Source organism: Triturus cristatus, chromosome 11 (genome assembly GCF_964204655.1).
Source record: "Triturus cristatus chromosome 11, aTriCri1.1, whole genome shotgun sequence".
Classification (NCBI taxonomy): Eukaryota; Metazoa; Chordata; class Amphibia; order Caudata; family Salamandridae; genus Triturus; species Triturus cristatus.
The window spans coordinates 124,645,405-124,669,036 of record NC_140594.1 but is presented as its reverse complement, the minus strand read 5'-3'; the positions used below and the strand labels follow the sequence as shown (position 1 = coordinate 124,669,036).

At 40.2% G+C, this 23,632-nt stretch overlaps 1 long non-coding RNA gene across 1 annotated transcript; it reads left to right on the top strand.

Annotated features, from left to right (window-relative positions):
• The first annotated feature begins 3,642 nt into the window (after window positions 1-3,642).
• Window positions 3,643-5,255, top strand: LOC146783484 (uncharacterized). The gene is made up of 3 exons (XR_014970658.1): window positions 3,643-3,699; window positions 4,092-4,149; window positions 4,399-5,255. It is a non-coding gene; the product is annotated as an uncharacterized LOC146783484 (long non-coding RNA).
• The last annotated feature ends 18,377 nt before the right edge of the window (window positions 5,256-23,632 follow it).

The window sequence follows — 23,632 nt, the reverse complement described above, 5'->3', positions numbered from 1 at the left end:
GGAAAAAATGAAGGGGAAGGGAGTTTGAAAGAGTCCAAGTACTCTCACGGGTTCAGAGCGGGAAACAGCGCGGAATGCAGAATGCAGTCGCGTATATAAAAAGGGGAACGCTACTGCCAGGAGTTCTTTTTATGTCGGAATCCGCTGTAGTGGATACAGGGCCTACAACAAGAATCACTTAGCAGGGAAGGGAATCGTTAGGAATAAAGTTGTAGGTAGAGCGAGGATTCTAGTCAGGAATCGAAAGACAAGCAATGGCTTTTACAGCTGGTGTGCTATTTAAGGGAGGGGAGTATCCACAAACTCCACCTTGTGTGGAGAGATTAGGGACCGTCTTAAAAGTGTGTCAAATTTCCAAAGAGCAAGCACCTAAGCTTTCCCTATGCTACACCGAATCATGCATGAAGCTTGATGTCTAACAATACTCTGGTGCTGGAGATGGTCTGTAGGTGAGCAGGATGAGCCCATCTCCACAGAGGTCTGTGTGCTTCATACTCCGGTGCGGGAGCTGGTCTGTAGGTGAGCAGGATGAGCCCATCTCCACAGAAGTCTGTGTGCTTCATAATCCGGTGCTGGAGCTGGTCTGTAGGTGAGCAGGATGAGCCCATCTCCACAGAAGTCTGTGTTCTTCATACTCTGGTGCTGAAGATGGTCTGTGGTTGTGCGGGATGTGCCCAGCTCCACAGATGTCTGTGTAGTTCAAACTCCGGTGCCATCTCCACAGAGGTCTGTGTGTTTCATACTCTGGTACTGGAGCTGGTCTGTAAGTGGAGCTGGAGATGGTCTATGGGTGAGCAGGGTGTGCCCATCTCCACAGAGGTCTGTGTGCTTCATACTCCGGTGCTGGAGATGGTCTGTGAGTGAGCAGGATGGAATCTATGACGTTAAAATACAAACAAATACAACACATGCTTTCACAAGGCAACTTTTACAACGCAACTGACATTACATCGCAAGTTTTTACTACGCATACCATTACAACGCAAATATAATATGATACATTGTATAGTCCATTACAAAGCATACTACCACAACGTACACTTTAACAACGCATTTTCTTTTTTATTTGTATAATAAACCCCTGTAGAGGGATGCAGGGAAAATGGGGGTTTTGGGTGGGGAAGTGTATTAAAACGTACTTATTTAAAATCAGTACCTAGGCATTAAAATTAATACGCGAGTACTAAAATTAATACTCGTGCTTAAAAATGAGCATTTATAATTTATTTATATTAATGTTTTTGTAATATTGCTTCAATATACACTGTTTTAACAATATTTACTAAAATTGCCACACAAAAAAAATCCTTGAGTAGCAAAAATACTAGAGTATTTTTTAAACTAAATAAACATTTTTTTTTAATTATAGATATACTAAACATTACCCAAATATATAAAACACATGAAATAAATGTAAAACTAAATTAATACAAAATAATATATAAAAATATTTTACCATCATACACATTTATCCAACAAGAAAAAAAATCATATTTAATAATAAAACAAATACACTAAAATCAATATAATTTACTTAACAATGTAAACTACCTTAAAAAATAGCAAACCTTCCCATGCGAAAAACACAATAAAACACAACTAATATCAACATAAAAAAGAAAATGTCGTTTTCAAATGCCGACAAACAAAAGTCCTACAACTCTTTCATTGAAATTGCTTTAACCCGGAAACGGCCAAAGCGGATGTTAAAACATACAAAACAAAAAGTTACGAAGCATAACAAAATAATTATTTACATTCTAACACACCATTAAAACCACAAAGAAAAATCATAAGCAAAACCTATTTTACTTTCAAATAACGTTCAGCACGACAAAACGTATAATATGAGCCGAGCACCATTGTAGATACCTGATAACCAGACACTGCACGCGGGATTACACTCTCCAAAATATAATCGTCGAAGAAAGCCATCCAAAACTCAAAGTAAGTACAAACTATAGAAATGTATAACTACTTTAATAATTTGTATAAACGCAATTATACTCAAATCAAACATATCTTATTTTTGAGTTTGTTACAAAACTTTACAAACTCCAACAGAGTTTGCTAAATACTCTATTTGGGACAATCTATATAAGTAAGTGACAACATATTTTTTCTCTTGTTTCTAAAGAAATATATAATAGTGGGTTTATAATAAATATTTCTAAAACAAACGATATTTCACCAACAAAAATAATACTTATAATTCACTTTACAAAATATATTCCAAGTTAAAATAGTGTTTCCGTCTAAAAAATGTTATAAAGTACGACTTTAAATGACTATATCAATGTAAAAACATGGTTTCCACATGTAAGGTGCAGGATAGTGGAAGATTAAAATTACTATTCTTACACCCAAAAGTGTTTTCATCATTTAAAATACTGGATAATCGTTTTGTTTAAATTACTATTCCTACTCCAAAACTTGCTTGGTTTACAAAAAATGCAGAATAGTGGTATGGTTAAGAAAAACTATTACTAATAGACTGCTTGCCTCAGAGAAAATGCAGGATATTTTTTGCGTTTAAATTACTATTTTAACTGCAATATAGTAATATTTTACAATTACTCTTCAAACACCAAAAGGAGCTTACCTCAGATAAAATGGTGAATAGTGTTGAGCTTTAAATTAGTATTCCAACTCTGAATAGTGCTACCTTCATTAAACAATGCAAACTAGTACTATATCAAAATTTCTATTTCTACTCCAAACATTGCTTCACTCAGAGAAAATGCTAGACAGTGATCGTTTAAATTACTATTCCAACTCCAAAAGTTACTTGCTTCAGAAAGTGCATTATATTAGTACGTTAAAATTACTAAGCCTACTCCAAAGGGGGCTTACCTCACAGAAAATGCTGGATAGTGTTTAGGTTAAAATAACTATTCCAACTCCAAAATGTGCTTGCTTCAGAAAAAGTGCAGAATAGCAGTATGTCAAAATTACCATTCCTACTCCAAAGGGTGCTTGCCTCAGAGAAAATCCTGGATAGTGTTTAGGTTAAAATAACTATACCAACTCCAAAAGGTGTTTAATTCAGAAAAGGTGCAGGATAGTAGTATGTTAAAATTACTATTCCTACTCCAAAGGGAGCTTGCCTCACAGAAAATACTAGATAGTGTTTAGGTTAAAAAAAACATTCCATCTCCAAAAAGTGCTTGCCTCAGAGAAAATGCTGGATAGTGTTTAGGTTAAAATAACTATTCCAACTCCAAAAGGTGCTTGATTCAGAAAAGGTGCAGGATAGTAGTATATTAACATTACTATTCTCACTCCAAAGGGAGTTTACCTCACAAAAAATGCTGGATAGTGATGTGGTTTAAATACGTATTCCAACTCCAAAAGGTGCTTCTTTCCAAAAACATGCAGAATAGTTATATGTTAACATTACTATTGCTAAACAAAAGAGGTTTTTTCTCCCCCAGAAAAATACATATGACCGGTAAATAGATTGTTTATACTTGAATAAAAAATGTTGGCAAACACAAATGTATCTCTTCAAATAAAAAAGAAAAAATTGTATAGAATTATAAAACATTAATGTGTTGTTCCTTAACCAAAAATATACTATTATATTTCAGAGAAATGATGTAAGATATTTTTAATATACTAACAATTTTCTTTAAACTTTTTCAGACCACAAAACAGCTCAAAATCAAAGAAAGAAACCACCTATACAATATTATAAAGGTAAAAGGGGAGAGGTTTGGTATGCGTTCCTATTAAGAGAGCTAGGATGGGTGGGCGGTCCTTTCGCTTTCTGGCTGCACAGCACTGGAACAAACTCCCTTTGAGCCTTCGGGTGGAGCCCATGGAGGGCACCTTTAGGAAAGATCTGAAAACTTATTTATTTCCTTCGGGATAATTGGGTCTGGTTGGCTTAGGATGTAGCTTGCCAGCGCAGCTTGCACCGCAGCGCGGGGACACACTCGCCGAGTGTAACCAGGCGCTTTATAAATGTGCTTAACATAACATTCCTAAAAGAAAAGCCAACAAAAATAAATAACTGTTTCTCTCCCTTGTAAACTTCACCATTAAACTATATATAGCTAATAAAACACAAAACATATTTTTCTTTTCAGAAACACAGAAAACAATCAATTTTCCAAACCAGAAGAACATTGCAAAATCTAATTAAAGGTAAGAAAAACTGAAATATTTTGCTATACAACTAATTAAACTTTTATCTCTCCCAATAAAGCATTATTTTTATGTTTAAAAACCACAAAGATAGAGATACATCAAAATAAAAGCATTAAACAGATTTTGAAAATGCATACATTGTAAACTGTGAAAATAATTATATAAAACTGTCATTTCCCCTCTAAACAGGTATATATCACTAAATTTTAAATGAAGAACATTTATTTTTCTTTCTTCTCTTTTCAGAAAACAAATGGCTACCCCATCCAAAGAAGCCAAGTACATACAATCAAAAAGAGGGAACAGACTGCTAAACCATAGTGGGTATGTTTATTGTAAGGAGAGAATATCTGAACCCAGGTGTCCTTGGAGGTGTGTGCAATGTTACTCAACCCATTGCACAGGCAGAGCGGTTACTCTTGGTGACACTGTTTTAAGAACCACAGACCATAACCACTCTGCCTCTGCAATGGAGATTGAAGTTCGAGAAAGGCTAAATGAAATCAAAGATATTGCAACTACCTCCAATGAACCTTGTGTTTTAAGGGAGGTATCACAACACATTCCCCCACATGTTGCAAGTAGTATGCCCACAATACCCAATTTGAGAAGAATTAGTCAACGTCAAAAACGGACAAGTAACCCACAAAGACTAACACCCCAAACACACTGCGACAGAATAATTCCACCTGAACTCTCTATTACTGTTTCTAATAAACCTTTCCTATTGCATGACAAGCAAAACTCTCAAAAGAGAATCCTAATCATTAGCACAACCCATAATCTAGTAAGGTTAGAAAACAATGATATTTGGATGATGGATGGAACGTTTAAAAGCACACCCCATACATTCACCCAAATATACACTATTCACGCATACATTAACAATACAGTAGTTCCCTTAGTATACAGTTTACTCCCTGATAAACAATCCTCAACATACACTGAATTTTTATCAGTGATAAAACCTCAAACATCCAACAAAAGTCAGAGAAAAGTAATAATTGAGTTTGAATTAACTATGATTAATACAATACCAAAAACATATCCAGAGACCCAAATTCAAGGATGTTTCTTTCACTTTTCTCAGGCATATTGGCGAAAACTTCCAAAAACATCCTTAATTGAGGATTATATATCAGATAGTAAACTACAGTTTGAACTAAAAAAACGAACTGCCCTTAGCTTTGTTCCTCCTGACAGTGTAGACGAGTACTACACTTCAATTACTGAATCAGAATATTTTACAGCAAATGAGGATAAATTGGCACCTATACTAAATTATTTTGAAGACACATGGATTGGCTATCTAAGCAGGTCGGGTCGCAAAAGGCGACCACGTTTCCATGTGGACTATTGGAACTGTTACTCGAGCTGCTTAGAGGGAGGAGCAAAAACAAACAATGCCATAGAGGGATGGCACAACTCCTTCAACAAATCAATTGGCAAACCTCATCCTAATTTCTATCATTTCTTGGAAATTTTGAAGAAGGAGCAAAGTTTCCAAGAAATGAGAATATCGCAATCATTAACAGGTAGTCTGAACCCACGTATTTCTACCAGAACTAAGGAAATGTTAGAAAGACTATTGGGTGTAATTCAACAATTTTCGTTGACAGTGGCTTCAGACTACCTTGATAATCTTGCACACATCCTACACTTTTAAAACACTATTTTTACTTGTCTGTTTTGCCCTAAAACAACTCCTACTAATTCAATTGACCATTTCCAAACATTTTTTAAATTAATAATAAAAGTTGGGTCTTCTTACCTTCAGATGTTTTCTTTCTTCAACTCTTGGACTTACATTCCATCCATTATGTCACCAAGAGTCCTTTTATTGTTAAATCCATAGTAAATACCAGAGAATCTTTCTGAAAAATCCAGCGACCGATGAAAAAAAGAACATGCACACTAAAAACAGTGCATATGTCAAAAAATGCACCCAATAAAAAAAACCCTAAACATATTGTTCCAAAAACGCCACAAATTACAATGTTGCAATCCAATTCTGATCGAAATACAATCCCATTTCGATATCTGTAGAAATCCAAATGAAAGCGACCCTTTAAAAAAATCCCGAAAATATTTGTTTTTGTTTCTCGAAAAAACGCAACAAATTCCAAAAATTCAATTCATCTGGCCCAAAAATCCTGTTGAAAAATAGTGATGAACACATCCAAAATGTATGACTTTAAATAACACTGTAAATACATCTAACCGCGACGATCGTAAAAATATAATTTTTTTTATTGAAAGTGCATCGCCAAACTAAAAAAGCACACCTTTCAAAACACTTTTGTTTCATGAAGTGTTTAATATATATACAGTTAACCACTTTATGAAACAAAAATAGCATATGAAAAAAAAGAGACCCTATGTGGACCTACTAATGCAACATGTAATGGCGGAAATTAGTTGGTAAACACACATCAAAAATATGTTAAACACATTTCCTACATTTAACTACCTCCCTCATCTCTCCTTACAAGAACTATTACCACTACACTATGTAATTTAATAATGTAAATTTGTCTTAACTTAACGCAGCTCTCCCTTGCTTCTGTTCTCACCAGCGACTATCTCTATAATGATGAAACTTACGTTAACACGTCAACGTCATTTCTTTCTGTAAGGATTAAAAAATGTATTATAAAATGTTACTCTACATAATAAAATACAAAAATATTTTTATAAAATGTTTGTGTACTCTATTATTGTATATAATTTTCTGAATTTATTACAATTCTAAATATGTAAAATTTCAATAAAAATGTATTACAAATACATTATATATTTTCCATGTGTTTATATATGTTTATTAAAATTATAAAATGCAGAATAATTATTTATTTTACACCTTCAAATATATATATCTAGTAATATTTTTACATTATTTAATAATAATTTACATATACTTTACATTTAAATCTATGTATTGTTCCCCATTTATTCTTAACAATAATAATATTTAAACATCAAATTCCCGATCTTTTCATTAAACAATTTTTATGTATAAAATATTTCAATATATGTTATTACTTTATAATATGTTCTATAACGTATTACATAACAAATAAATTATTGTAAATATTAATACCTGAGTATTAATTTACATAAAAATTAACCTAAACGTTAAAATAAACTAAATTATAATCAATATTAACTATTTAATAACAAAATTAATACATGTGTATTTTTTTATCTTAAAATCAGAATATCATCTATAAATGTTTCCATAATAATTTAAACCGTAGTATTAATATTCATACCCGAGTATTAATTTACTCTAAATGTATAACTTTTCCATAAAATATTTATTATTATTACCATAAATATTACCTCTTTAATGGCAATATTAATACCTAAAAATGATAAACTACAATGAAATTATTTTCTTTTATAAATCAATATTACTTACATTATTTAACATACAATATAAAAAATTTAAACAAACACTTACCATACAATACTTACCAATGCATTGTAAAAGCATGCGTTGTGCTTGTATATGCGTTGTAATGGCATGCGTTGTAAAATTATACATGTAAGTGTACCTGCGTTGTAATGGTTGCGTTGTAAAGGATGTCTCCCAGCAGGATGTGCTAATCTCCACAGAGATCTGTGTGCTTCCTACACTGGAGATGGTCTGCGGGTGAGCAAGATGAGCCCATCTCCACAGAAGTCTGTGTGCTTCATGTGCTGGAGATGGTCTGTGGGTGAGCAGGAAGTGCCCATATCCACAGAGGTCTGTGTGCTTCATACTCCAATAACAGGTATGAACTGTGGGAAAGCAGGAAAGACTGAGCTTCAGCTACAACACTTCCTACCCTAGTGCTGGAGAAGGCCTGCAGGTACGGGGGAAGGGGGGGAGGTACAGCCCCCGAGGTCTGAGGGTTCATACTGCAATGCCAAACATCGTCTGTGGTTAAACATGATTGTCACACCTCTACAGAGGTCTGACGGCCTCATACTCCAGTGCCAGAGATGGTCTGTGTGCAGCGTGTGTTCAGACAGTGCATTGCTGCCTCCCTGCATGTGGTCAGGTTGTTCCATAGCATAATCTGTTTATGCAGATTTCCTGTTCTCTGCTAACCGCTTGACAGCAGCATAAGAGATGGATGGATGGATGGATGGATGGATGGATGGATGGATGGATGGATGGTCATGATGCTTTGTGCTCTTTTACTGGAAACAAAATGAATCTCATTCGCACTTTTTTCTGCCGTACTGAATTACAGATATTTGCATATAAATAATATTGACCATTTAGTGTGTTTTTAAGATTCCAAGATTAATGATGAAAATGGATTCTTGGCAAACTCCGGAGTGACTTCTCCTCAACGTATTAGCAATACTTGGGTTTTCAATGCGGATTTGAGGGTGCGTCTAGTTGGTTTATCATCCCTTGTGTGGTTATTTTCTAAAGTTTGATTTGCTTCATTTAAATCATTCTATATGGGGCCTATTAGGATGATGGGTGGATCACCCCCGCCGGGCTGGAGGTAGCCACCGCCGGCCCGATGGGAGCGATCCGCCCGCCATCCTTCCATAATTGACCCCTCCGCCACATTAGGATGGCTGGGGGGTCCACGGCGGACAGGAAGACCATTCTGCCGCTTTTCCGCCGGTCGACTTGTCGACCGGGCGGAAAACTGCCACAATATGCTGGCGGTGTCTGTAAGACACCGCCAACCATATCAGGATGCCGACGGAGAGCAGCCTTTCCATGCGGTGTTGCCGCCATGGAAAGGCATGCGGTTTTTGCTGTTGGGTGCCTGCAGCGGGCCCCCAGGATGTTGGGGGGGGTGGAGGGTGCACATGGGGGGTACCTATGGTACCCCCTGCATTTGCATGCACAAGGTGGCAGGCACCGCATGGCTCCTGTCACGCTGTGCATGCAACAGCACTGCCTGCCGCAATGTAAAAAATGCGCCCACCAGTGGGGCGGGCACATCCTAATTTGAATGGCGGGACCGCCGCACCTATGGCGGGTGGTCCCTTTTGCAGTTGCAGTGGCGGGCGGACAAAGTGCGCCTGCCATCGTAATAGAGCCCTATGTTTTCCCCCATCCATAAATGAGCTAATCATGAACTACAAACTGCCTTGTTTTGCAATGCAGACCTGGTGGCAGTATTTTAAAAAGTCAGCTTTACAGGTAAGATCCTGCTTCAGTCAGCCTCACTCTAGGCACAGCTGTGCCCAGGAAGAGCTACTTGGCAGGTGGAATAATTTCCTATATGCCTTGCATTGACCCTGGTCGAGAGTGGAAGCTTGGTGGATATAAATTAAATTAAAGGTGGCAATAGTTTTGCTCTGTTTAACTCTAAATTTAGAGATTCTGATGGAGTGTGGACTTTAGCTTGCAATCTGTATAATCCGTAACTGACACTAGACCCTCTGCTCCTTAAGTTATACCAAATGAAGTCTAGGGGACCATTTCTTGGTTAATGGAACACCAAGGTAAATAACGTGACAGTGTCACTCAAGGTGGCAGGGCCAGTGTGCCCTTTTTTTTTAGCTTTATTAGCATATTTTCCCAAAACTTTTACCTTAGATTTTGATTTATTGAGGGTCAGCTTATTTTCCAGGTACAATTTAAGCAGCTTGAGGAGTGCTCTTTGCTCTGTCATTTTGGACCAATAGTGCAATTTCATTGGCGTATTTTAGAACTTGGATGTGGTGGTTGTGTATTTTGGGAGGAAGTGATCTAGCTGTACCCAAAATATTACCAATATCAGCTGTGTAAAGATTAAAAAAGAGCAGGGGCCAAGACACATCCCTGTTTTAAACCCCTGTTGTTAGTGGGTATTTTCATTGACGCCCCATAAACTCCACTAATTTTTATCTCCACCCAAGTGTCCGAAAATAGGGATATTAAAGACAATAACAGAGCAGTCGGAATACTCCATGCCTGTAGATTTTTTCCAAAGTATGTGTTCATCAACCTTGTTGAAAGCAGCTGAATTGTCAAAAAAGCAACAAAAAGGGTAGGGTTCTTCTTAGAAATGGCCTACTGTGCCAGGAACGACACTGTCACTGTATTGTCTACAGTGCTACATTCCCTCCTGAAACCTGACTGGTAAAAAGAAATTATTTTCCTTTCCTTAATCCAGTTTTCTAATTATTTTAATTGATTTCTTGCATATGCTTTCCCTTCTACGTCTAACATTGCAATGATGCGGTAGCAAGTAGGGTCACCGCAATTGCCCTTTTTGAATAATGGAAAGAGAATGGGTTCTCGCCAAGAGTCCATGACTAAGGACAACTGAAATGATTCCAGGTTGCCCAAAAGTCCAGGTCAGCCTTAATACTGCATTTGGCATGCCATTGGACCCTGGAGCACCACCTGATCTTCCCCGCTTTAAGGCAAATCATGTACTTTGAGTGTTAATTAATTCAACCATGTCATATAAATATTGATCTGGTGTGATATTTGGGGCAGGAACTATTTGTTTCCCGTCGCAGTATAATTGCACCTTCCGAAGCTCTCAGGCCTCGGCACTGACTCCATTTTCTGTTACCGGACCATGAAAATAATCTAGTTTATTGATGCAATTCCAAAATTAATCTGCTGTGGTCTTTTGTCTTGGATATCTCATACAGGATTTACCACTGGGATTATGGATATTTTCTTTTTCTTCCAAATCTTCTGCTTATATTCTACTTGCAGAATACTTATTTGTTGTTGCAAAGAAGGCTCCGGGGCCTTTTCAAACATGGGGTGCTTTTGTTTGTGATTAAGTCTGGTTCCCCCAACAAAACTTACTAGGAACCTTGGGTCGACAGATCTTTTGTTACCTGCTGAGAAATGTAAAGTGGAGAACCATTCGTGGCAACAATTTAGCAAAACCAATAACTGTAACTCAGAAAGATCACAGATTCCAGATTGCAAGTTAGGGGATTTATTACAAGGCCAAAAACCACTGAATATACAAGCACCTCAAGATGAGGTTGTAAAAATACATGGGAACTAATACAAATCCACATCTACGCAGGAGTCTAATCCGATGGATCATGAAGAGGATAAAAAGTTCCAAGAACAGTACAGAAGCCAGAATTGCTCCAATATTCAGACTTCATCTGTGGCTAAAATAGATGTCATTAAGCTATCCCTCCTCTATCTCGAAGGTGACATCCGTACTTAACATTCCCCAGACAAAGTCAGTAAAAGGTGTCCGCTTGTGAAGACCTCCTGAGAAGTGCATTTACAGAATAAAGCGGTAATCAAACTACAGAGCTTGTTCTAAGATGCTCCTTTCCAAATTGATCTTCTGACCCCCTTCTCCTAACTCATCATGTCTCCTTCTGCCTCGCCTCCCTCAGGGCTCTTTCCCTAATACAAAATGCAAAGATTTAAAACACGCCCACAGATCACCTCTCCTAGGTAGTTTTCCTCCGTCCTCTCTAGATGTATTCCGATGACCTTGGTTCCCAGGCCTCCTCAACGAGAAAGAACACCGGCTCCCAATGTTTCTCTCCTCCTCCATGCCTAACTCCTAAAACAAAAGGCATTAGTTCTAACTAACAAAGGCAGCTTCTTCCACCTGCAACTGGAATGTGAGAACAGAACATTCTTGCATACACATGAAATTCTCTGACTACCTCCAAATGCGAGAGCTTACCAGGGAAATTTCATTTCCAGGCCTACACAATTCGGCCAACATAAGACTAAACGAACAGGCCTTTCATGAGCACAACGTGAACATTTTGTTTAGGCCTTTAACATCAAATTAATCACACATGTTATAGTATTGCATCTGCAAATAACTGTTTCATTGCATTTTAAGCATAATTAGTCATCCCTACACGTGCAGACTTTGATGTGGTGCACGTTTAAACCAAATGTATTTCATTACACATGACTACTTCGTTAAGCAATTGCAATAGACATCAAAAGGTTACAGTTTCGAATACTAGCGCATTTCGTTTCTCTTCTGCATGGCACGAAATACTTTTCTATTCATTCACTTGCACGATTTATTATTGCAACACATTTCTACTAATCCAAGTTAATACAACACAAGAATATATGTGGATGCGGACTATTCATGATTATGATGCACCCCTACAATTTCAGAGCACCATCGCGCGCCATCATTTGCTAATATCCCTTTATAAATGTTTTAATTCTGGGGTATACCATCATTTATGAATTGCTTCACTATGTTTGAAGATGTTTGAGTTACTATCACCAAAGCTCATGGTGTTCTGCAAGGACTGTATTACCATTGGCCACACTAGAAGGTCAGGACCCTTTGCATTAGCAAACATGGCCAGTAGTTTCAGGGACTCTGGTCAGCTTTGCCATTGTTTAACCTCTCCATTCCTGGAGCCTTACAAATAAGCCTTTTAAATGTCAACAGAGGAGTGCAACCCTAAATCATAATCAGTTGCTTGATGCATATAATTAAGGGAGACAAAGAAAGGATATTGCTGGGTAGCACGTCTATCGAAGTTTGAATAATCCAAACATTGAGAAAAGAAGATGAGAAATGAAATATAATCAATATTGGCGCATCTACCATGCGAATGATGAATAATGTTTCTGGCTGAGCTAAATGTGCTACAACCAGTCAGGGGGATTAGCTGGATGTTGAGGAAGAAGTAATTCTACTCAATAATTTAGTCGACTATGATATAATTCAATATGTAATGCGAAGTGCATGTAAGCATGGGAAAATCAGTAAGACAAACTTTACTAAATGCTGCACAAATTAGCATGACAAAGTATTTAAAAAATGCAGGATAACTGTCATTATGCAGCATAACAAACTGTACTAAATGCATGACAAACTGGCAAGAATGTTCTTAAACAACATGACCACTTTGTGACAATCAGCATGGCAAAGTGTAATTCTACATGCATGATGACCTATCTAATGTCGTAAGCATCCTGCAAAGTAGCATACTACTCATCCAGAAAGTGCTGCAGAACTTCGTTCGGGGTAGTAAGAGCTTTGTAAAAGCTAATAACATACTGTACCATCCGCCTTTCCTCTATCACCTTGTTAAATGCGGCGATTTAAGACACAATAAGACGATGTTTCTGGCTACTCATGCATGACATCAAAATGCTTCCCACATAGGCGTCGTGAGTTCAATACCCTTCCATCCAAGCGTTTTCCTACAGTTTAGCATGCAACGTGTACAATAATGTGCTTTGGTGCCTCATAAAGGGATATGAAGCGCTGTACAGATACAATTATTACTTCCTTTACAAATAGGGTGAATATTAATAATTATGTTCAAAAAATATATATAAAGGGTCTTTAAATATATCAATTAAGAAAGAACAACTGGTTAACTAGAAAAACCATGTGAGGAAACAGGCATTTTACATGTTACACCTCACATATTGTCCCCATTTTGACTAATATGCACTGGTGTAATGTCTCTAAAATGTCCTGAGCCATGCTAATCAGAACTCAGTGCATGTGCTCTGACCCTTGTAAAAATGTATGGTTGATTGGCTTGTTCGCAATTGGCAAAGCTTAACTCCCTTGTAAGTCGTAGTATATTGTACCAGGGGTACCAATGACCTGTAAGTTAAAGCGTCACTCGTGGACTGCAGTCCTAGTTGTGCCGCCACAAACATGACAAAGTAAAACAAGTCTCCAAGACTGCTGCTGCAGACTGGTAGACCATTTTTAGCTACTATCTCAATTTTTTCATTTCAGGTAATGTCAAGGCCCCACACCTCTCTTTGTAATATATATAAGCTACCCCTACAGCAGGCCTCTCAAGTCCTAAGGCACGGTACAGTATATTAGAGAGCAGAGGCTGTGTCTTATAGGTTCTGGCAGTAAAAACACAAAGTTGTCGTTTTAACTGTGAGAGTGGCTTTTAGCCACATTGGCAAAAACAGAGTTACAGGCTGGTACTTCACCCCTGCTAACTTCTGTCTGGGACTACTGAGGTTGATACTTGGAGGTAGCTAGAGAATTACTGTATTAAGTCCAATTTAATGGTGAAATCAAATTTAATATAACTGACTTTAGCATGTTGCCACTTTTGTTGCCCAAGGTTTCCAGCATCCGTTTACGGTTGCACTCAAGGACTGTCCTTCCAGTCAGCCTTCTGCCCTCCTGGGGAGACGTGTGAATGACTCCAAAGAAGGATGCAATACAAGCCTCCCACTGAAGGAGGTGGTACCTCCTCCTGGCTGGAAGCCACATGGGGTATTGGCCCAAACGCCAAGCTTCAAAGGGTAAGCTGCCTTTGAAGGGTAAGTGGTGCACACACACAGGAGGCGCTGCTCTAATATGTAGGTAAACAGGTTGATAGAGGGGACAGAGAGGGAAAGCAGTTACCAAACTGGTTTACCTGTGGGTGTGTAGCCCAAAGGTAGCCACACGCTGAGGGTTGGCTACTGAGCTCTACACACCAAGAGAGGGTTCAGTCATCTTGGGAGTGGGAAGAATAGGGCACTTGGGGATAGCTAGATGCCACACTTCACAGGGAACCAGGTAGCCCATTGGCTACTGACTGCAACCTCCCCTAAGGGCACTTTATGGGTATAAAATAGGGAACCCCTGGCATCCAGAACTCCAATCTCGCTTGGACTGGAGAAGAGGACCGAAGAAAGATTGCCCTGCTGACCTTGAAACCGGCAAAGAAGAGGCTACACCGAAGCTGGACTGCACCTTCTGCTCCTTGGGCTAGCAAAGGAAAGGACTGTGCCTGCTGTGCCCTGTTTATGGATAAGTAATCTCCTGAGCCCAACCAGAAGCAGTGGCTCCAAGAGTCAGTTGGCTGACTTCCTATTCTCAGTACAGGGCCACAAAAGCTGAGGAAGACTGCCTGAGAGAGTTATTAGCCCAGATCACAGGATAGTCGCTCATTGTCACAGTGCAGCCTGGGAAACAAAGACCTGATGCTCAAAAGTTGAAACTGAGTTTGTTGGATCTGGGAGGGTCGTTAGAGTGCACTTTGGTCACCCAGAAGGAGAGTTATTGCCAAAAGAAGGGAACAACTGGTTTTGTTATGCCCAGTGACCAATAGCAAAGTGGCAACTGTACTTCTGCTGGACCAAAGAGGACTTCAAGGGACGTCGATCCCTGTGGCCAAAGTCGCCCCACCCAGACCATGGACCAAGGAGTAGCTCTGAAAAAACACCCCGTCGACAGGATAGCATCGTCAACATCCTGAATCCTTTACATCAGGAGCAGGTTATAGGACATAGAAGTCAATGGCAAGAGGCCACTAACACTGGAACGGGACTGAAAATTGCTTTTCTTGACAAGGTAACTGTTTCTTTATACCTTGCTGGTTCCCCCACTAGAGTTGGGTGCCTAACTCTTTTTATTGATGACATGACAGGGTATGTTACAGTACTTGCAACAGCGTTGTCTAGTGTCAGAATGACTTGGTAAAAACAGTGAACATCACATTACCGTCGTTCACAATTAGTATTTCACTTCTTCCCACTCTCCTGGGGTATCTATCACTGACTCGTCAAATTGTGTGCTCCCAAGTATTGATTTCATGTTCCCTGTAAACTCTAGATCCCCAGAACACTGTGGTGGATCTTTTTTTTTTTGTGTCTATAAATTCATAAAAATATAACCTATTTTTATGAATTGGTGTCAGATTTCTTGAGAGTTGTGTTTCTTTCTTCTTCTTCCATTGTTTTGGTGTTGTTTAAGAGCTTTAAACTAGTTCCTTTGTTGAAGCCTGACTGCTCGAAGCCATAGCTACCCAGGGTTGAGCTAAATGTTTGACAAACGGAGCCTAACTGGTCCTAAAAAGTTTTGATAGTGTATTAAACGACGAGATCTCAAAATCACACCACATAATACACCCTATTTTCTCACAACAAAGCATTTAATCTTATGCTGCACTAACTGCCCTTGACAGAATATTAGAATTGCCACTGCTTTCTAAATTATACATTAATTAATAATGGTGACAAAGTTTCCAGAAATGTGAATGAATCACAGAAAGATGTACCATTTTATCTCCTTTCGTCTTTACATGCCACACAGCTCCAGCAAGGATCTATTTTTAACACAGATGAAGTTCTGGGCGTACTTAGCAGCAATTGCCCTGCTTGAAATATTAAAACATTAGAAACTAGTATGTCATCACTAATGGCCCTAGCATTATCAGGAGCCCTATCCTCAAACTAAATAATTTCCCTTTGTTATAACAGTATTTCCCATCCTGGCCAGTAGGAGGTGAGTTATTTTCACTTATATCAATATTTTATACAAAAATTATGATATCCAGAGGCAAGTGTTCATTTATTATCCTGATAATCAAAACAGTGACCATTGAAGTGAAACAACCTAAACCTGTGCATTTATTTATCCTTGTTGAATCGGGAAGAGGGTAAATGCTCTCTATTCTTTTCTTTTACCAGTTCTTCCATATTCAATCCTTTGTAAACATGCAAGTATCCACCTTGTTTATCAAAGAAGTATTGATTGATGTGTATACCTTTTGGGTCACAAGGAATAAAATAATTATTTGAATGAGCTTTTTTTTTTATTTAGAAAGGATTCCTGCTGGCTTGATAGCAGTTAAATGTTTCTGCTGTTTGAATATTAATCACTGATGGATGGTGTGTCCGAAGAAGGCCACCATTAATATGCAACACTATTGTTTAAAAAAATTACCTTTAGGAGCACCATTTTTCCTCTAATTGTAGATAACCAGATTTCACAGGGGGGACAGAGGTGCCTTGTCTTGTGGATAAAACATATGTTGATACAGTGGGGAATTTATTGGCAATTTAAACTGATGGGGCACGATATGAATGTTAAGGCATGTCAATGTTTAGGGTGCATTAGGAGTTGGAGTTTATCCTATAGAGAAAGGGCCGAATATATGGATTGTGTGACATAAGGAATTAACTGACCGCACATTATGTGAAGGTTTGTTCAAAGCAACCATTTTCCAAGGTAAGAAGTGGCTATTCCATTTTCTGTCCTGTGACTCATCAAATGTGGCTTAAAGAATCACAGAATAAAGAAGCTAGAAGAGAAGCTTGACTACAGCTGGACAAAGGCACTCAAATATGGAGACTTTCAAGGTGAGGTGACACCTTCTGTACCCAGAGGAATCTAAGAGAACCCCCCCCCCCCCCTTTGAACACCATCCTATAGTCCTCTACAAATGACCGACATACTCTTTATCAGGCCTTGAATTAATTGTTTTTAACATGCATAGCGAATGTAGAAAATATAGTTTGGCATACATGTTTACCTTGCTTCCTTGGGGAATGTTTGCTGTGACTATCTATGGTCAATGGTAAACTGTTTGGCAATGGGAAACGGGTGTTTGTCAAGTAAGATTGCCAGGTCACAAGTAGACGGGCTATGCTTGTTTATGTTTGGACTTTGTGTGGCACCAGGCGTGTGATTGTTTAGCAAGCAGTCCATGATTAACGACGAAGCGTCACCTTTCAAGAACAGCTGCAAAAAGCACGAGCACTGTGTAGAGTGCTGTTAAACCAAAGAAAAAAGTAGCCCCCAAAACATTTTCTTAAATGGCTGCTGTGTATAAATGGAAGCAATTGGTTCCTGCTCTTGGAGAGGGCTAAACACAGGAAGAGGCATGACACATGCATGCCATGAACAAATGGGGAGAATGAATAAAGGAGTGATGAGGGAGCCACCAATGGCAAGCCTATGGGCAGGCTCAAACCCCACAAAGTACATACAGCATGTCGCTTTTCGAGACCGGGCATGTGCGCTGTCTAGAGCTGAGACCTAAAAAAGTCTGGAAGGGGGAGTAAGTTGTACAGTCATTGGTTCTCCACATTCGACTACAGGATCTTACTCCTCTCAGGTATCCCCTAAGGGCAACAAGAGCAGTTCGACGTGTTGCAGGCCGCTTTGTTACAAGAAATACGACTCCATCACTCTGATCCTGCTATCCCTTCAGTGGCTGCCGGTAAAGGCAAGAGCCCAATTTAAAACTGCCTACACCACACACAAAACACTCACTCCTTTTCATCTGCGTACCTAATTGAAAAAAATTAACATTTTGGGCACAAAATGGGGTTGAAGAAATGCTCAATAGCTTTTCCTGGAGCCCCCCACCTTCAAATGAGAACAATTCATGAACCATTATTGAGAAGTGCCTCAAGATTTGGAAATCCCTCCCTCCGACTCTCTATTTACCACTTGCCGTGCACCTTCAAAAAATATCTCGAAGCATCCGGCCCGGATCTAGTCAAAGCCACTCCACCAGGTTTTTACTGCGAAATCCTCACCCGTCCTAACAAGAGGGGCGGAGGCCTGGCTATTATTTATCATAGCACTTACTCCGGAACTTTTAACGCACTTTCTTTCCCAGCCTGTGAAGCACTCGCATTTAACATTAGACTAACTAGTCATTTCTCATTTAAAGGAACTCTTATTTACAGACCACCTGGGGCCAAACATATGGTTTGTCCCTCGCTAGGAACTCTTGTAGAAAATGCACTTTTGGGAAACTCGCAAACCATATTAGGGGACTTCAACTTTTATCTCGAGCTGGCAGACGAGCCTGATACGGCCCGCCTCCTTAATATCATGGAAACAGCGGAGTTGCTACAGCAAGTAATTGGCCCCTCGCACACTGCTGGACATACTCTAGATGGGTTTTTTTCTAATACCCCAGAGCTATCCTTCATAGCATTGCTACCCTTGGCCTGGTCAGACCATGCGGGAGTTCGCTTTAATCTTAATCTTATACCTCACACAGCTAATGGTCAGCACCAGACTGACAAGAAAGAAGTCAGAGCCTGGAATAGGGTGCTTTCAGAGGACATTTCCAAAGCTCTGACTAACATTTCTACACCCATTCCAAGGAATACGAATGAGGCGGCACTGGCCTATACCAATTGGCTCACGCAGGCCTGTGCTGACCTCGCTCCTCCTAAACAAGTTCTTCTCAAAAGGACTGTACCTTCAGCCCCCTGGTACTCGAGTGACCTCAAATTACAAAAATGTATTTGTAAGAGATTGGAGCGTAACTGGAGGAAGAATTATACCACTACGGAAAAAAGACTATATCTGGCTAGCTTAGCAACCTACAAATGTATGCTGCGAGAAGCAAAACAGAAATATTATGCGACCCAGATCTTAGCAGCCAAAAACTCCTCTAAGGAGCTGTTCTCCACTATTACCAAGATATCCTCTCTTGCACCAGCTCCCATCTCGTCTAGCACAGAGCTCTGCGAACAAATTGCCTTGTTTTTTTCCACTAAAGTTAATAATATTTTCACTAGCCTTAGCAATTCAATTAGGTGGGAGGAGAAGTCAGAGGAAGGGTCCATTGAAGTGGCCACGTCATCAGTTACCCTGGAGGAATTTGTTCCTCTCACAGTACAAAATACCTTGGATCTGCTAGCCAAAGCTAACTCAGGATCCCCTCTTGACCCCTGCCCACTAAGGATTACTAAATTAGCATCTGTGCCGATAGCCAACCTTCTCACACCTATCTTTAATGGTATGTTCCAAGAAGGAATCTTTCCTAATATTTGAAAGATGGCTTCTATTCTCCCTCTGCTGAAGAAACCGAGTTTAGATCCGGCGGACCCTAACAATTTCCGTCCTATTTCCCGGCTTCCTCTTCCGGCAAAACTAGTGGAAAAGGCAATGAATATACAGCTTACAGCATTCGTAAAGAAATCATCAGTGCTGGATGTATCCCAGCATGGGTTTAGGGAGGGGCACAGCACTGAATCCGCTTTGATTGCGGCCACAGATCAGATCAGGTTAGCAGTAGACCAAGGCGGCAGAGCAGCCTTGATCCTTCTGGATCTATCTGCCGCGTTTGACACGGTCCATCACGGATTGCTGATGGACCGGCTGAGGAAAGGAGGTATTCGGCTAAGAGCATGGAAATTGCTGAACTCCTTTCTCTCCGAGCGGAGTCAAACAGTGGCCATGGGGAACTTTACATCTCGTCCTTTCTCTCTGCCTTGTGGGGTCCCGCAAGGGTCCTCACTAAGTCCAACACTTTTTAATGTCTACGTAGCCTCCCTTGCTCCCATCATTAGAAGTCATGGATTTAGTGTCGCGTCATATGCTGATAACACGCAGATCGTCGTGTCTCTATACCCCGGACGTGATATGGGGATGGACCTCAATTTCCAGGCCTGCATGTTGGAGGTGGCCCGTTGGATGGCTAGCAACTGCCTTAGGCTAAACTCTACTAAAACTGAGGTAATGTTGTTTGGTAACAACCCTAGCTTCTGGACCCCTACTTGGTGGCTGCAGGAATTAGGAGTTTGTCCCAGCCCGGTTAACACTGTAAAAAACCTCGGGATGGTGCTGGATGACAAACTCACCATGACACTACAGGTCAAGGCAGTAGCTTCCAAAACAGGCTTTATTTTAAGAATGTTGAAAAAGATCCTGTTTTTGCTTCCTCCTGATAGTCGACAAACGGTGGTCACCGCCCTTGTGACCTCCAGACTCGACTATTGCAACAGTCTGTATCTGAATATCCAGGAAAATCTGTTGCACAGACTGCAGTTATTGCAGAATGCGGCTGCTAGATTACTTACGGGTATTCCAAAGTTCTCCCCAATATCCAAGGCCATCCGTGACTTGCATTGGTTGCCTATCCATAAGAGAGTTCAGTTCAAATCCTTGTACTTGGTGTTTAAGGCCTTGAAGGGAGAAGGCGCAGAATACCTGACTAAGCATCTCACTAGGTATGTCCCTGCCCGGCATCTTCGTTCAGCGGAGGCCGGGCTTGTCACGATTCCAGCCATAAAGAAAGTCCGTTGGGGAGGACGTAGTTTCTCCTATGGGGCTGCCAAGCTCTGGAACAAACTACCTTTCCACCTGAGACGTATGGAGAATTTACTTCATTTTAGGAAAGCTCTAAAAACCTGGTTGTTTCAGTAATTAAGTCAGCTTAAGAATCTAGGAATTGTGGACAGCGCCAGGACACCTACTTGGTAATTGCACGCTTTACAAATCACTATAACATAACATAACATCTCAGAGCTCTTCTCTTTGAGAGACACTTGGATTGAATCGGTCTTCTCTCTCACGTATTCTTAAAAGTCTGCTTTAAATGTTTCTATTGTTGTATTGCAAATGTACCCCTGCATCGATTATTTGGAAACTGTACCTGTACAGCGTCTCTTCCAGGTACTCTTGATTATCTGCTTTTAATTCCCAATTTGACCACACTAACCCCAGGAGTTAACTAGGGGAGGGAACTAGAGGCAAAGGGCGCCAGGAGCAGGCCAGCCTCCAACACAAAATGTTAAACACAAATGGGGCTGCTCCCCGTATTTTGACCGAAGGCTGTCAAGGTTCAATTGTTAGTGTGAGTGTGGACATCTCACAAAAAGTGAAGGACTGGCCTCACACACCACCTGGTGTCATGCTTCAACATAGGCCTTCCGACCTCTAAAAACTCGGTTTGATAGAGGGCGGGCATTCACCTGACGACAGGGATGCACTTCTAAACTAATGGGGGCCCAAAGTGAGTAAGTGAAATTTAAAAACTATTACATTTGCCAAGTTACATTTTTAATGGAGATGGTAACTGTATGGTATTAAAAAACAGTAGACGGTGATATGGGGAAATGTATTATCCCTTCACCGTATTCAATCGGGTCAACATGTTTCTGCCTCGTGTCCTATAACGGTACATGGCATTCATGAGGACCTATATTATTAAGGGCTCCGTTCTTACCAAATTTGTGGCGAGAAAACCACTAGGTGGGATGACCTTTGCCACTGTCCACTACGGGGGGCTCTCTGTAACCCCAAGACCTTCAACCTACGTGCTCCATGGGAGGAGGAATAAAGGGAAAGCCCCTGTAGTCAAACCTGCATCAAGGTGCACTCTCCACGGCATCACCTAGTTGTATTCAGCTCTCCTCCACGGTGTTTAATTCCCAATTCCCATCACACGTCGGGGAAACTCCTCTGGCTCCTGAAATACAAGCGAGCACACTTCAAGAAGGTGAAGACCCAACTTTTCGAGTAAGCCACCCTGCTGGCCCCATACACTCCATGGCAGCAAGCATGACTCGCGGGTGGTGGGGCAGGCGAGGGCACGGAGGGTGCGGGGGGGCTGTGGGGTGGTTGCGCAATACACACACAAAAAAACTATACACTTACCTTGGCGCCAGGTCCCGTGTATTCTGCTCCTGCTCTCCTCGTGGGACTCGAGGAACAGGGAGCCAGGAAGAACAGCCAGGCTCTCTTGACCAATCACAACGCTGCGTTGTGATTGGTTATGAGCATCCTGGTACGACGCTCAACCATGGAATGGGGGCCTAGGCATATTCTCCAAGCAGGCTGTAATGGGGAAAATGCACATGACTGGATTGGGCGGCCAAGAGGGCCGACCAAACAGTCACTGCGCACTTAGGAGTGGGCAAACCAATCCTCCCCTGACCTGCTCCAAGAGCAGCGCAGCCCCGCCCCGTCAAGGAATCATAAAATGATAATAACGCAAAGTTGTCATTTTATATTTCCTTTACTTTGTTTGCACCGCCATAGCAGAGGAGCCCCCACTGCATACACTTGCTAAAAGTTCTGGAATGTACCCATATGTGATTAGCACGCTAAAATAATACAGATAACTTAAAATATCTGTTTCTCCTAGGTTGTATTGTAATTGCATTTATAATGCAGAATTTTATAGTGCTTACTATCCCTGACGAGGCGTCAAAACGCTTTTTCGGCAAGTAGCAGGCTACTCTGGCACCCATAAAGGATTAGTGGTGAGTTAGTATAGTGAAATATGAAAGTTATTTTAATGGTGGATATGTAAGTCAGGTATTTGGATAGTGGAGGGATAGAAGAGGAAAAGGTTTTGCATTTATAGTGCTTTCTTCCCCTTATGAGGTGTTGTAGCACATTTTCAGCGAGTAGCAAGCTACTCCGGAACCCATAAAGGATTAGTGGGGAATTGGTATAGTGAAATATGAAGTATTTTGAGTGGTGGATATGTTAGTCTGTTATTTGGATAGTGGAGCGATAGAAGAGGGAAAACGTTTGCATTTATATAGTTACACTTGATGAGGTGTTGAAGCGCTTTTCGGTGAGTAGCACGCTAGAGGTAGTTGGGTTGTATCTCAGAAGTACTCCTGTCATTGTTTGGTAACTGTTTTCTTCTAAAGCAATCTGATGCCTCCGGGCCATGCTCGCACTAAATAAAATCAAAAAAATTAAAAAAAGCAATGACCTAAACCGTAACTAACAATACTGATCTGACTTATCATGACCACAAAGTTTTATTGCGTTGTTTGCAGTAGCCCATACTGAGACGTGATGGAGCAGGTAAAACAAGATTTTGTATACCTCCTCTAATTTGCATGAAATTAATTACGTAATCGTTCTAAAAATTAAGTTACATAACATGTTTGCAGTGGAAGTGGTACTAATCAATATTTGCACCTTGATAAACACAAATATACGTGGGACTAAGTTGCTAATTGCATGGCAAAATTAAATAATTAACAATGGTACGCAAACTAACCTTAGATTGTGTGGAAATATTACAATTGTAT